A 7,878-nucleotide genomic window follows, 5' to 3' on the forward strand; every position below is an offset into this window, starting at 1 on the left:
CATGGGCGCTGCTTGTCTCCAAAAGACTGTGTCAGCACTGACAATGCACAACCCTCTTTCTCATGGACATACAGTGTAAAGGGCTTACTGTAGTTGTGGGTACCCAACACAGGAGCCGAACACAATGCATTACGCAATTCGGAAAAACTTTTCTGACAATCTTCAGACCACGGAACGGGGTTTGGTGTATCTTTATAGGTCAATGCTACCAAAGGTTTGGCCAGCAAAGAAAAATTCGGTATCCATTGTCTGCAGTATGATGTAATGCCCAAGAAAGCACGTACTTCTCTCTTTGTCCTTGGCACACTCAATTTTGCAATTGCCTGAATTCTTTCTGAGGTCAGTTTCCTTCCCTCCTTCGATAAGAGATGACCTAGGTAGGTCACTTCTTGTCGACAATATTGCAGTTTTGAAAGGGACACTTTGTGATGTAAATCAGACAAATGACGCAACAACAACAAGGTGGCTTCTTTACAAATCTCTTCAGTATCTGTAGCGACTAGCAAATCATCAGTGTACTGAATAAGGGTAGCGCCGTCAGGTAAAACAATTGCATCAAGCTGTGTTTTTAAAGCCTGACTATATATTAATGGACTTTCACAGTAGCCTTGAGGAGCGCGTTTGAAGCGGAAACTTCGGCCTCCTAAACTGAATCCAAAAATATCCCTGCTCTCCTCTGCAATCGGGATGCTAAAGAAAGCATTCTTTAAGTCAATCACCGAGAACCAGGTGGCGGAAGCTGGAATCATACTTAATATGGCAGTGATATCAGGAACAACTGGAAACTGTGGCACAACTATTTTATTTACCTCTCTAAGATCAATCACGAGCCTGTTAACAGGTGGCTTAGAGGGGTCAGTACGTTTCAAAACAGGCAAAACAGGACTCTTACAAACGTTGCCTCTTGTCTCTTCAATTACATCTTTTTCAATTAAATCATAAATAATCGCTAGCAACGCCTTTTCACCTTCACTAGAGATCTTGTATTGTTGAATGCGTGGTAATTTAACATTGGCTTTCAATGTCACAACATAAGGCGGTATTTCCAACAGACCCACATCATTAGGACCAGTAGCCCAAATGATATCAGGAAGAAACGACAATTCGGTCGGAAGTTTATCCTTCGACAAATACATTGGAGAGACCACTTTCCTACCCAGTGTAATTTTGTACTCCCGAAGGAGAACAATATAATGTCGCATACAATCTTTTCAACAAATCCAATCCTAACAAGTTTTCACCACAACCTGTCGTCAGAATAAGGGGTGCTTCCAATTCACAAGGTCCAACAGAAAGGGACATAGGACTAGAAATCGGGTTCCTAACCGGGGCGCCTGAAAAACCTACTGAAACATTCATCTCGCCAGACAAAGGTGCGCCAGGGAGTTTTGAGTGCATAATAGAACTCTTTGTAGCACCAGTATCCAACAGAAAAGGCTCCGACACACCTGAGGTAATTACCTTAACATAAGGTCCATTCTGATCCACTGGAACTAAAAAAACTCCCTCTCTTCGTCTATGGCTGTCCTAGCAATTATTACCTTCCAGATTCTCATCTTCTGCATAGTAGTCGTCAGCATAGTACTGAGCCGTCCTACCAGACGCGTTATGTTGCTGGTCAAAACTATTCATTGAGTTTTGAGACGGAAAGGAACGCGTGTTCTGGGGGAAACTTCCACGTCCTCTACCTCTAGGAGCTTGTTGAACACCTCGACCTCTTGCGCCAGAAGCACCATTCGTACGCTGTAACAAAATAGGACAACTATACTTGAAATGACCCTCTTCTTTACAATATGAACACTGATTGGGACCTACAGGAACACGTGGTTGAGACAACTCGAACCTTTGCGAGTTTCTCTGGAACTGTTGAGGTTGCTGATAGTTACTCTGACCACCACGTGGCGGATACGCCTGTTGTAAAAAGAACCTTCGTCTTTAATTCTTTAGTTTTCTTGTCTGCTCTATCCTTCTCATCTTTATCCCTATTTTCGTAGTACTGTGCAGTAGCCAATATTTGTGCTGAAGAGGAAACGGCCTAAGAACTCTCTGAATCCTTCAATTTCTTACACAGCTCTGCAAGCAAATTGTGCACAAACTTGTCGACGAACAACCGTTGACCACCTTCTGTACTCATATCTTGACCACTGTGGTCGATAAACGTTTCCTCAAACCTGGTGAAGAAATCAGACACTGTTTCATCTTTCTTCTGCTTACACGCAGATAGTTTATCCCAATTCACACGCATCGCAGGCATTAAAGTCTTCATGTATGTAATGATCCTAGCAGGCAGTTCTGCTACCAAAGGCTCAGGCTTGGCACCACCAACTTGTCTATCATTTGCAGCACTAATATTAGCCCATGAGTCACCTAACTCTTGTGCATGATCTGTATGGCGAATCAATCCCCACAAAGGCTGTGGAACAACATTCCCAAATAACATGTCTATGTCGGCTAAATTCATAATGCATGAGTCTGCAGTCTGTGATAATTCCTTATAATACCCTGCAGGGTTTTTACGGGGATCAGGCAAAGTCTGCTTAAGGGCTAAAACTTCAGCTCGCTTCCACGGAACATGTACCCAAACACGCTGAAAATGAGCTGGGACAGCATCAATGTGATTAGCATCATCAGCCTCAACAGCGTCCTTCCATACCGGAGGGACTTCTCTCATTGGGTACTGTTGCACCTTTCTTTTAACAGAGGAGTCATGTTGGAACAATGACTGAGAAGGATCCTTATTCCTAAAGGACAACAACGTCGCAACTGCTTTCTCAACATCGGGACCCACAATCGTGCCCTTTGCAAACTCAAACCGTACACGGCACAAATCAGGCGGATTTGTTTCCAAATCATTATCTTCCAATTCCTCACAAAGGAAAGCACACATTTTCTCAAAAACGTATCTTTGTTTTGGTGCTCCCCATTGACGGAAGACATCCATAACAGACTCTACATCGTATCTTAAAGGGTAAACAACCCATTTACGCGCCAAACGGTCCAACATTTCTTTCTCTTGAGAATTAGGCAGTTGACTACGCGACTGCTTTAGCTCCGAATCTGGGGTCACACCAGACGACCCAAAGAGAGGAAATATAAGGCTGGCAACAGTATCTGTCATTCTCTGTCGGACAGAAGGAGAAGTTGATGAAAGAACAGGAGGAAAAACAAAGGGAGGCAAGGCAGACACAGAGGCAGACTCAGAGGCAGTATCAGGAAGAACACCAGAAGAGGCAGTCGATGTAGTACATAAAGTTGTAGGAGGTACAGATGGAGCAGGTAGCGAAGTCGGCGGCCCTTGAAGGGGCTGCGCCATAGTAGTAGGAGCCAACTGAAGAGGAGCTGGCGGCTGTGGAAGAACCTGAGGCACAATAACCGGGGGTTGAACAGCTAAAGGTTGCGGAGGTGCTGTAGCATTCTGCGCATAAGGGGGTGGCGAACTCAACAAGTGTGACATTAAAGGATCTTTCTCAAGTTCTTTTGCTGCATCTTGCTGAAGAAGCGGAAGAACTGGATAACATTTATCGGTCACCATTTTACGTTGCCTGTGCAAATGCTCATTCATCTGTTCTTCTTCATCATCTTTAAACTGCATGGCAGCTTGCATTATCGAGATACCCTCTTCCCTCTTATTTCTCTTTGCTAATTTAATTTCCTTCTGTTTGGCTTCCTTTCGCCATAGGCGGAAAGAGTCAAACATCGCCGGCCGGGCTTTCTTCTTGAAAAGTTTAACCTCCAGATTATCCATAATCTCTGTGTCAAAACTACCATATTGGGGCCATTTCAAAACTCCATCTTTCCTGGTGTATCAGATCCATACTTCATTATATATGATGGGGCCTATGCCATGTTTCACATATAGTTCATAGGTTGGAGTTCCAATCGGAGGAACCGGACACGAGTCCTCCAATCGGGAATCCCTATTATAACCAAGACAAAACAAATTTCCATGTCTGCTAAAACCAGGCATCTTCGCTCTCTAGTCTAGCTTCAAACTTCAAAGGATTATCGAATACGATAGTCTCGTGAATACACAAATCCCTCGGCTTTGGTACTTGCAAGTTCCAAATCAAAGATCCCAAGGGGATACCAAACTAAGAACCAAACTAAGGACTGGGAGACGCTCCACTTATACTTAACTGAGGTATCGATGACGTCACAAGAAGACTCGTTTATCGTTTCGCTCTACCAAATCATCAAGGGTCCAAAACAGGGCGATAGTCAGGGCAGCAGTCCTTCGTAGCCGTCGGAAAGCGGGGAACCTCGCAGCAAAGACTTTCGGACCACGTCGACATACAGGGGTCGATGAAGTGGCGGCCTCCCTTCAGAATTTTCACACGAAGCTCCTCACGAACCTCTGGCTTGGACTGGTACCGCTGAAATCGCCCCACGTTGGGCACCAAATGAAGTACTGGGTTTTTCAGAACCCAGTGGTGCCAGGGAACACACCCTAAGACTTCGAGTCCTTCCTGTTTCAGACTACAGAAACACAGAGGGCCTGATTCTAACTTTGGAGGACGGTGTTAAACCGTCCCAAAAGTGGCGGATATACCACCTACCGTATTACGAGTCCATTATATCCTATGGAACTCGTAATACGGTAGGTGGTATATCCGCCACTTTTGGGACGGTTTAACACCGTCCTCCAAAGTTAGAATCAGGCCCAGAGTCTTCTTGATGAAGTCAAAGATCTTGTTTATTGGCTGCAGCCAGTAACAGGTATCCTAGAAGTACAACACGGTGTATATTCTCAGGAGACTGCTCTCTTTGCAAAGCTAACCTTCTCTTTTATACAAAATATTATGCTTTAGGCAAACATTCCTTATTTTACAGTTGACCATTCACATATTTTCACTACAAAGAAATAGCAGGTTTATGATGACAAGCCCATATTTCAGTTTGTCCAGCCCTCAATCAATTACCCGGAAAGGCTTAGTACTTTCATCAGATATCGACGGACCCCCAATATAAACGAGCACCTCCTCCTTGTAAAGCAAGTCATAAAGAAAGAAACAGGGACAGGTGTGTGTAAGATTAGGCATGGTTTGTGTGTGATGAAAGGTTTATGATGTGTTGTGCCTTGATACTAATCTCATTCGGCCACTGGGAAAGAAACTGGCCGAACAGGTTTGGCTTCAGGCAGTGGAGTCAGCTTGCCCAGGTCACAGAGGAGTCAGCAAAGGTGTACGTGTCCTTCAGACTCGTTTTCGGCATTAGTCATTGGCCTATGTGAGGGCAATCACAAAATGGCTGTCGTTTAAATGGAACCCGAGGGTTCAGGATGGAAACTCTGATATTCGGGTGATTTTGTTACCCGAATATGAATACAATGCTTGTGCATACTATTCTAATCATTCTCGGTCTGCTGATACCAAAATCGTTGTGATACGACGACGCTTATAACACGGGTCCAGAATTTTCAGTACCACAACCTCCCGCCATGATGTGAACGCCAGCGGAGTTAGATAACTTATACCTGTCCCTGAATACAGGACAGGCGGATGCCATTTTCTAATGCTGGTACACATGTACAGATTGAGAAATGTGTCATTGTAGTAGAATCTTCTCACTAATACAATTCCAGTGTCCAACATACAAGCATGCTCTGTGTACAGTGCAGTAGTGTGGCCATTGATGGGACCCATATTGCCTTAGTCCCCCCAGGGTCAATGAACAAGTGTACAGGAATCGGAAGAGTTTCCACTCACTCAATGTCCAGATGGTGTGCCTTGCTGACCAGTACCAGTACATCTCCCATATCACAGCCAAGTATCCAGGATCGGTGCATGATGTCTTTGCCCTGAGGAATAGCAGTGTCGCACAGCTGAAGGCACAAATACAGAGGCACAGAGTGTGGCTAATAGGTATGCCTGAGTCCCCACCCAATGTATGTCAGTGTATGCCTTCTTGAGTCATAGCCCATGCCATTGTGCAAGGCTAATGTGTGTCCCTTACTTCTTGCAGGTGATTCCAGCTACCCAAACCTGTCATGGCTCCTGATCCTTGTTAGGAATCCAAGAACAGAGGCTGAGAATAGGTACAATGATGCTCATGGGCATACCAGGAGGATTGTCGAAAGGACTTTCAGTCTCCTGAAGGCTAGGTTCAGGTTCCTCCATCTGACCGGTGGATCCCTGTGCTACTCCCCAGAGAAGGTCTGCAGAATCGTTGTGTGCTGCATGTTGTACAATTTGGCCATCAGGTGCCATGTGCCCTATCTGCAGGAGGAGAGGGGTGACAATACAGCTGTGGCAGCAGTGGACACTGGGTACAGTGAGGAGGAGGAAGTGGAGGAGGATGTGGACAACAGGTCACATATGATCCTGCAGTACTTCCAATGACACTCAGGTAAGACTGTTGAACTAAACATTTCTACATTTTAGTGATGTGCTGTGTGACTGTAGCATAATGCAAGTCCCAAGTCCTTTGCATCCCACCTGACTGTCACGTCTGCCTTCCCTTATTGCTGATGTTGGTGTTGTTCCAACAGCGTACTGCTGTGATGTGTACAGACTGCTGAGACACATGTGTAGGATGACTCAACATGTTATTGGACTTTTACGCAGGATCATGCAGTTCATTACAGTTCAATACATTGTATATTACCTGTAGATAAAGCACTGTTACTCAAGTTGTGCCCAAAGGTGTTCAATGCAAATTGGTATACAATGGGAAGTACAATAGGTTGGGGTGATGGTTGGGAATAGTCCAGTGTAGTGGGCCAGTCTGTTTGTAGCACAGGTCCAATTTGCGGGGTGGTTCACCTTCTGCAGGGGAGGGGTGCTGGTGGCCTGTGGGTCCTGTGGCAGGGCCTCCTGTCCACTAGCTGCAGAAGATGTGGAGAGCTGGTCAGTACACTGGCTAGTGGAAGGGACCCACTGGTGTGCTGTGTAGTCCCTCATGATGTTGGCCATATCCCCCAGCACCCCTGCAATGGAGACCATGGTGGTGTTCTGGGCCTGCAATTATTGCTTTATGTCCTGGTGGTGTTCCCCCTGTAGCCACTCATTTCCCTGCATGAGATTTATCACCTGACCCATCTTGTCCCGGGATTGTTGATATGCCCCCTGGACATTAGTGAGTACCTCCTAGGTAGTCTGTTCCCTGGGCCTGTCCTCCCCCTGGCGCACAGCTCTCCTCTGACTGTCCCTCACCCCCTGTGCCTGTGTCCCCTGAACAGTGTGCCCACTGCCACTGAGCCATGGACCCTCAATGTCTTGCCTGTAAGGTGTGGACTGGGGTCCCTGTACAGGTGGACACACTGCTGATTGATGTGTCCTGGGGACAGAGGTCTGGGGATGTTGGGTGGATGCTGTGATGTTAGATATTGAGGGGGGAAGCTCTGTGGTGGACTGGGTGTGGGCTGGAGTAGCTGACTGGCAAGTGGTCCCTGATGGGCCTGGGAGTTCATCCACATCCAGAAGGTCAGAGTTGCTGTCATCACTGGGGGCATCTCCTGGTGGGGGACTGGGTAGCCTTGGCACATGTCGCCACTGAGATTGGCTGGGGCACCTGAGGGGATGTAAGTGGTTTATTATGCTACATGTCTGTGACATACTCTGCATCCCTAGCTTCCTCTATATTATTGCTGTTGCCCTGCCACCTTTGTTTGTGTATAGTGATGGATTGTGGGATTGTTAGTTCTCCATGCTGTGCATGCATTGGTGGGGGGTGTACATGCAGGGCTGGAAAGGATGTGCATGCAGTGGGTATGGCATGCAGGGCTTGGCATTTAGGTTTGTTGATTGTGGTGGTGCACTGTGTGGGATGGAGCGGGGTGATGGGAGTCATGGTGGAGTTCAAGATGACATGCAGGTATGGGGAGGTGATAGGTAGTAAATGTTGACTCACCTGTGTCCAGTCCTCCGGCAACTCCAGTGA

The sequence above is a fragment of the Pleurodeles waltl genome, chromosome 11, assembly GCF_031143425.1.
Source record: "Pleurodeles waltl isolate 20211129_DDA chromosome 11, aPleWal1.hap1.20221129, whole genome shotgun sequence".
In the NCBI taxonomy this organism is placed as follows: Eukaryota; Metazoa; Chordata; class Amphibia; order Caudata; family Salamandridae; genus Pleurodeles; species Pleurodeles waltl.